The sequence below is a fragment of the Panicum hallii genome, chromosome 2 (genome assembly GCF_002211085.1).
Source record: "Panicum hallii strain FIL2 chromosome 2, PHallii_v3.1, whole genome shotgun sequence".
Classification (NCBI taxonomy): domain Eukaryota; kingdom Viridiplantae; phylum Streptophyta; class Magnoliopsida; order Poales; family Poaceae; genus Panicum; species Panicum hallii.
Window position 1 is genome coordinate 33102246 of NC_038043.1, and position 9100 is coordinate 33111345.

Genomic DNA, 9100 nt, shown 5'->3' on the forward strand with positions numbered 1-9100 from the left:
TCTCTAACATCTGCAGGAACTTCATCCTCTCCTTTTCATTTTCACAATCTTCCAGCGCACCGCGCTATCCCTGCCCAAGATTGTTGGTGGGATCACCATCTGTTGCCTCTCCTTCAGGATTTTGCATGGCAATATCATCGTCAAAGGCACCGAATCCATCGTTGCCAGGAAAGTTGTTGTCACAATCTTCTTCTTCATTTTCTTCCATTATAACCCCCTTTTCTCTATGGCTGGTCCAACAAATATAATTGGATATGAAACCATTAGCAAAAATATGGCTGCGAAGGATCCTTCAAGAGGAGTAATCCTTCTGGTTCTGGCAATCTCCACACGGGCAGCACATGAAACCATTCCGCATGTTTGCCTTGGCCATATCCAAAAGATAATGCAGGCCATCAATGAACTCGTTGGAATGTCGGTCAGCATTGTACATCCATTACCGGTTCATCTGCATTATTGTATTATGTGAGTTACCATTAACTATTTATTCCAAAAATATCCATCACACGATATGTATAATAAATTAAGACGCCTAGAATTAAAAGGTCCAAATATCCATCACATATAATGATTAATTAAAAGGTCTAAATTATCCATTACACAACATGATTAATTAAAAGCTCCAGATATCCATACACACCATGATTAATTCAAAGGTATAAATTATATATTACACAATATGATTAATTAAAAGATATAAAATACCGAATAAGCTACATGCTAGTACAAACTACTCATGAGACCTATTGACGTATGCCTCATGAGCCGCCTCGCGAACTCTCAACACCAAACGGTTAATTTCTGCCATCCCCAATGCTTCGCACCTTGCATTATGTCGAGCCATCAAGTCTAGGTCATCATCGGTACCATGCAACTCGACATCAAATTCACGCTCAAATTTGCGGCTTGCAACACCTAGCGCGAGGCAACCAAATGCTTTCTTAATCCAAGGATGAATACAACTGCTAACAAGTCCAAGACACTCTTCAGGTCGGAACTCAAGGGAATATCCGGTGCGCTTCAAATGGTTGCTCCAATGCATCATGTTGCAAAGCCATTTTTACGGAACCATATTCATAGTTATTTCACTACACTTATCAAATAAATGTACAAAATTGAATAATTATAATTAGAATGAAAATATACTCACACTCACTTATCAAATAAACTAAAAATGAATATAACTACAATAAAAAATAACTGACTCCCGCGACACTACACTTATTAAATAAATGTAAAAAATTGAATAAATTCTTAGAATTACAATGAAAATATACTCATAATCACTGGCTATATTCAAATTACATCTTTGCATTCATATTGATCTTCACATTTCACATTCACTATTACTAATCCCTAATTATTTTGACACTCTTCAGTTTGAGGCGAACACTCGTCATCCCACGCCATATGGGATGCAATCAAGGTTCACAACTTTTTTCAGGCGAAATATGCTGAAACCATCGAGAAATAAAAAAATCTTTTTTTAAAATATGTATCTGTCGTTAATCTTGATCCTGCGGTGATGACACTGCGATTCGGGACCAACATTGATATCCGTGACACCGTGCGTTATAAGGACTTGATGAAGGAGTACAGCTTTGGTCCGAATTGTGGCGTCCTCACCTGGCTCAATGGTGAGGATTTCTTCATTGGAACCAAGACCATACTCCTTCATCACATCCTTATACCGCACCGTTTCACGGATTTCATGTTGGTCCCGAGTGGCAGTGTCATCACCATATGGTCAAGGTTAAGGATAGATACGTGTTCCAAAACAAAGATTTTTTTTACTTCTCGATGGTTTCATTTGAGCCTGAATAAATACATCATTAGAGTGTTAAAATAATTCATTCATAACAAAAAATAAATACCAAGTATACATTTTTTTCACTTTCAATAATTATGCAATTTGACATTTCACATAAATATTCAATTTGAAATTTCACATTTCACATTCAAATCCACGTACGGTCATATATAGATATACTCTCATTTGAAAAGTAAAAAATTTCTACCATACTCATTTTCATATCCATATTTTTTGTAAATGCAATTCCTATCTCTCTCTCTATATCCTCCCATTCAAAAAAATAACATTCTACTCTATATACTTATTTTGATCAACTAATACAAGTAAATCATATGTAGGTATGCAAACCTTAAGAAAACTTGAGCTCAAGTGGTGTATAAATCGAAAAAAAATCCAACATTTTCCCCAATCTAAAAAATCCTCAAATTTCTTTATTTCTAAACCATGAAAAGAGCTACCCTAGCAATGTAAGATGAGAGGATAAAGTTTCTAACCTTTAGAACTGTTGGATGGATGGGGAATCAAAATTCTTCACAAAACGTGTAGACGATGGGTACGAGCTCCCCCCACCCGAGCCAAGAACAACAAGAACAAAGGAGCTGAATGGCTCGGGCGTGGGGAGGAAGAAGGGAATAAAGGGATAAGGGATGTTGGTCCCGGTTGGAGCCACCAACCAAGACTGGAAGCCTCCAATTTATCCTGGTTGGTGGCTGCCCATTGGTCTATGCTGGAGCCACCAACCGGGACAAATGAGGGACTTTTCCGGTCCCAGTTGGTGGCTGCAACCGGGACTAAAAGCCCCCGGCCTCTAGCCGTTGGATCCGGGATTAAAGTTTTCATTGGTTCTGAGCCCAATACGGTCGAGATAAATGTGCATGACCAAATACCCTTTCTGTACTAGTGGGGTTATTATTAGTTTGGTTTCTTCAATTTTATAGGCGAGCTAACCAGGAGAGATACAAACTAGCAGTATCTGGAGATCAACACCTAGAACACTGTACTCCACACCACGCACACGAGGTTCAGGTTTTTTCTTTTTGTTAGGCACACGTTCCTGGAGCTTCATCGAAATATCAGCATCGTTCTTGTAGCTGATGGAAGATAAGCGACCAAAACGCATGATTGATCTCATCATCATCCGGACACGTCCACTGCGGGCGCGCCACATCTGCAGGCCTGCATGGTAGGCACGGGCTAGGCCGGCTGGACGAGATGGGACAAGACCGAAGCAACTTCTATCTTGGTGCGGTGTGGGCAACCGTACGTCCTCTGATTTTATTAATGGCTTCACGACAAAAAACACTTGCAACTCAAGAAATCAAATGATGGTCCAGTGGGGGTGGGTGGGGGCGGCGGGGTTGTGAGACATCATGACACACTGGTTTGTATGCTTGTTCCTCGCTAAAATTTTGCAGGACGAACAACTTTCAAATATAAAAAGAACCACACAAGTCTGTAACTAGAATCTCTATTTGAAAGATATTTCTTCGGCTAATCAAACAAATAAGTGTTTCTTCGTAAGAATTCACTGCTACAGAAACTGTTTTTAGCACCGGCATTTTTTAGCACCGGCATTTTCACTACCGGTTCTTGTATCACCGCCGGCTGGTTGACGCAGTGGGCTATAGGGCCGACCGTAAAAATGATTTTCACGCTACAGTCCGCTGCCTCAAAAGGAATACCAAAGTTCATCGTCACCACCAAAGACTTAAATGATTAATTCATCTAACAGAATTGGATCATCTCATAAGGAAGCTTCCAACTTTCATTTTAGTGGTTATGTTTAGCATGTCTTTCTTTTGTAGGATGGAGGCACATAAATGCAAGGAAAAATGAATTAATAATATAGGCCTTTTGATCCTACTTCTATAAATGAAACTACAGTCCATTTAGAGCACCGTCGACGCTATGTGTGATGCCTTACTTGATATGCAAGATAAGAAATTGATTTTTCTGCCCTACAACCATCAATACGTGTATCCCAACTCCTATTTATTTCCGTTTGACAATCATAAGAGTAATCTTCATGTTAGATGTCCTAAATGCAGTAACCGTCATATTCTTATTGAGATCAACCTAGACAAGAGCACGATCCGCATTTACGATTCCAAAAGATTGGGTCAAAAGATTTAATCCAACCTTGCATCGACATGTTAAACAAGTAAATAAAGACAATAAACCTTTCATTATTATGACTTCGCTAGATACACGCACATCTAATTATATTCATTGTTCTTATTGTCACATAGGGCCTTTGCGAAGTGCCGTAAAAAAGGTAAAGTATATAGACCTTTCTGGAAGGATTTCATTGTAAGTGATGCCAAGGAAGCCTTCGGGCAATGATTACTATGGGTTCTATGTGATGCATTTTATGCACGTCCACACCGGAGATGATATGTCTGCACGTCCACATCAGGTTAGTTATGTTTATATTTCAATATATTTTTTATTCTCATTCTTTGTTGCATCATTTAGGATAACTTGATTATCTTTAATCTGAAAAGATATCCAGTATATTAATACATTCTTTCTGTTCTCATTGTTTGCTGCATCGTGTAGCGATTCGAACTTCAGAGTTGCTACTAACTGATATCATTGCACTTCAAGAAGAGCTTGCTAGCTTTATCGTGGACTACGTAGTGAATCCGGGTGCGGAGTTCTGCCTTATCTAGCTTGAAGTATTTTGTTTTAAAGTTGTACATTGTATTATGTATGACTCATGGCATGGACTATGTTTGATGTAAGGACTTGTGGTTTGTAATCGGTGTATGGACTTGTGGTTTGTATCGGTGTATGAACATGTGACACTTTGTGAGAGTGAATTATATGTGTTTACTATGTGAGATTTGTTGTATTTATTATGAGAATGATTTGCAACAATTGTGTACCCATGTGAATTGTATAAAATAATTAAAATGCGGTTTAATTTTGATAATGGTGCTGGAATAAGCAGCGGGAAGGATAACCATATTTTCACCGCCGGTCCGTAACACTGGCCGGCAGTGATAATCATATTTTCACTGCCGGCTTATAGCACGGACCCGCGGTGATAACCTATTTTCACTGCCAGTTGAAAAACCGCGATAAGGGTATTTTCACCGCCGATATTTCACCCCGGCACCTAAACTGGCGGTGAAAATAGATTTAGGGCCAGCAGTGAAAATGAATTGTAGTAGTGATTTGACAGGAATTATGAAACTCTATGCTTTTATTTGTATATATAGTAATTCACATTAAACCAAACATAGGAATAAATCGTTGTCCATCTTTACTAGAATAACATATGAAAGTGAAAACAGCCTAGGCTAGGAATTATACATGAGAACTAGAGGATCAGAATATCACATTAAACAAGCGCACTTCACTGGACACTATTTTTTCGCTGATTTGTCTGCGCTAAGAGACAATTTAAGTGAACTTATTTTAATTCTAATCAATAGCTGTTGGCCCAAATAGATTCTATTCTCTCAACCAATGAGCCCAAGGGGCACTAGGTTACATATATAGGGGCGGGAGACCTGGCAGCCAAGTCACCTCTTTAACCCTGGTTCTACCTAGGCGGCCACAGAAGGCCATTAAAATCATTGTGATCCTATCGACGGTCGAGATCACCTGAGGGGCTATACCTAGGCTTATCTAGTAATATAGATAGATACATGGATGCATAAATATGAGACTTATCTAATGTTCTCCCCTTAAGTCTCACATAGTGGTCCGAGCCATGCGGAGGTCGTCGTGGGCCGGAGTTGGTGGAGAACTCGTTCTTAACGGAGTCCAGGCCACACGAGCCCGAGCTCAGCGTGCCTCCACTCCATACGCCTCTAAGACACTTGCGCGCGTCCGCCACAACATCCAGCTCGTCGACCGCCTGCCGACCCCGCGCGTCGCAGGCCTCCGTCTTTGGAGAGGGCTAGATATATGGACGCACAAATGTGAGACTTATCCAGCGATAGCTGTCAATTAGATAAGTATACTAATTATTCAACTATATGCCATGTAAATATCTTCGTCGAGCGACAACTTGGATAGCAACCTGTTTTTGATCTTCAAGTTCGGCAACTTTGTGTTTGTCCAACAAGATAAAAAGTATTCTTTGAAACGAAACAAGTTAAAAAGTATTCAGTAGAAAACCATACCTATCCGTTACAGATGATATCACTTACACTTACTACTTCATAACGATCTTCAAGCTTTTCTATCTTATTGTATTGCTTATCTCTTGTTGGCATCACTGCTCTTTTTTAAGCAGACTCTGCATGTCATACGAAACTTCCACTGACTTGTGTGCTTCGTACTTAGTAGTGATGTTACAATAACATAAAGATCTTTCGGGGGTCCCTCCAATAATTGTTCTTAGAAAAGGTTAGCTAATAATGAAGAGTACTTTGATAGTGATGCAGCACACTAAAATTTTTAAGGAGACATGGTCTAGATAATAGCATACATGTTTTTGTTCTTTCTGGTTGACTGCGATCTTTGGCTAAATTCTAAATAATGTAACAGTATCTAAGCTATCCTGCACCATACAACAATGTCAGCAACTGTGTTAAACGCTCGCGTGTACATGTTCAAACTGTAACTATATGTATCCAGGTGATATCATGGTTTTCGCCATTTTTCCATATTATTTTCTGGATATCATCTGAAGTCTGAGATCCCAATCAGGCTTTAAAAAATTGAGAAAGAATATAAATAAACAGCATAGTAGCGGGATTATGTAAGAAACATGGTCCTAGTATACCATAGTTGTGATTTTGGTGATTGTGTGACAACATAGTCAATGGGACTATCGAGTTTAATAAGTTCAAGTTTGCAGGATTTCTAGATCCTATGGATAAAGTCCAAACCACATCCAAGGTGTCCAATTCGCTGTCAAGGTATCCAAATCATAGTGAAAAACCTCAGAGAATATATTTGGGGTGTCCAAATGACAGCCGCCACGATTTGAACATGTGACGGCAGTTTTCTGAGGACCGGTTAAACCGGTGCCTTCAAGATACAACTGGTCGGTGCAATGAAGAGTTGCAACGGCAATCAAGAGAAGATGAACGGTTAAACCAACGGTCAAGAAAATGAACTGACCGGTGTATTAGGGAATTGCTACTGTGACTAGAACAGTGGCACCGGTTGAACCGACGCTATAAGAAGGAAGACATCGGTGCATCTGTCAAGTGCCATGGCGATCTAGTATAGAAATCACAGTGCGCCCGGTTAAACCGACGCTATGGTCAGAGACGTCAGTGCATTAGTGTTGTGATCATACAGAGAGCATTTCAAGCATCAGAAGAGTTCGAGTGACTAAATCTTCAGCACCGTTTGAACCGACACCCGTTGGTGCAATACGTCGGTGCAATGACGTCAACAAAAGGAGGATGTTGGAGTTCAACGACTAGCATGCAGGCCCAGTGTGACCGGTTAAACCGATGGTAGTAACCGGTTTAACCGACGCTTTATGCATTTCTGGAAAAAGGCATGTAACGGCTATAAGTGAGTCTCTAGCCCATATAAGGCCTCACCCCTGGCCATTTGAGACTGCTGGAGTTCGTGAAAAGCTACAGAACTGAAGTTTTCCAAACAAACCAAAGAGCTCATTGATCAAATTCTTAGGTTTAGCATAAGTTTTATGAGGTGTAGTGCTAGGCTAGCTCTAGAGAGAGTGTGAGAGCAAGGTATTGTTACCTTGTGCTGGTTCTTGAGTGAACCTCAAGATTGTATCTCGGTGTACCGGCCTCTTGGAATCTTCGTGGCTCATCGGCAAGTCATCGACCCTTCGGCTTGGTATGGAACAACGACGACGGCTTTGTGCGGAGGATGAGGAGACCCCTCCTTCTTAGAAAGCTTTGTAGTGAAGGCGGCATCAAGGTGATTGGAAGACTTAGCGCGAGCCTTAGTGGTCAAACTTTTGTGGCAAGTCAAGGGGAGTCCGGAAGAAACTTGGTGACCGAGAAGCAATACTCTCTGTGAGTGTTTCAACAACATGGACTAGGGATGGCTAAGTGCTTACCGATACCACAGGATAAATCCTCGCATCAAGAGTTTACTTCCTCTCATCCCCTCTTTACGTTTCCGTACTTCATACCTGCAACTTGTGTGCCTTTACTTTTTTAGCGTAGTATTTTTCTAGAATTGGCTATAGGTTGCAAAACTCTTTTGGGATGAGGTTTTCACATAGTTGAACCCTAATTGCACGTCTAGATAGTATGATCTAGTTTATGTTTTATGCAAACTAGCTGTAGCCATAGGCTAAGGAAAATAGAAAGTGCCTAATTCACCCCTCCCCTCTTAGCCCACCAGCACCGATTTCCTTTCTTATTATGTCAACGTCATTGATATACGCTTAATCAATTTTTGGCCATTATCTTCAGCTTTTGACAGCAAACTTTTTGTTTGGTCAAGCATACAACATTGATTTGGAAATGCCATGCATCAGAAATGGTCAAGATATATCGCGCCGAAAGGGAAGCTCCAAATGCCTCAACTTCAAATGTCATGATTTCAGTTTTTTTGGTAGTTGTCATGCCCATCTCTTTCACTACCATTAAATGGGACGACAGAGCATCCAAAAACTATCACCAACAGCAGACAGCACAAAACAGCTAAAGGATGCTCCAACGTTATAGAAACAGAACATGCTGCTCGATCGCCAGCTATCGGTTTAAATCATTTTTCAGCAGCCAAGAGCGAAAATTTCGTAAGTTTCATTTTCCATATGACTTCCCTAGTCATTTCCTAGGTATCAAATAATTAGTATAATGACGATGCTAACTACTAAAAATTCCGTGATGAGATAACAACTAGCCCCAATTATATTATTAAGCTTAACCCAACTACTTGATAAAGAATACTGCTATACCTTAGCAAACAGCCCCTCCCCCTAAAAAAAACTTGTTGCAATCAGCAGAGAGAGAGAGAGAGAGAGAGAGAGAGAGAGAGAGAAGTAGAATATGGAAAGAGAGCGATTTGACCTGTGTTGTGTTGTGTTCAAATCCGCTATAATCAAATGTGTGGAAACTTCTGCCACACCACCACCGACCAGACCCTACCAGCCACTCGCTGATGTTGAGTTTCCACGAGCACCAAGCCAGCTTCAGCGTGAGCTGGGCATTTGGCACAGTGCGACTCGTGGATTATTCACGCATTTCAGTAGCCGTGCGCTGCTTGCTGATTGATCGGTTGGTGGTTTGTTTTGTTCCATTTTGCTAAGCTTTGTTTCTCTCTCTAGAGCCTTCTTTGCTGCTTCCTCTCTCTCTCTCTCTGCCTGCAGCCTGCCTATAAATAGGGTGAGAC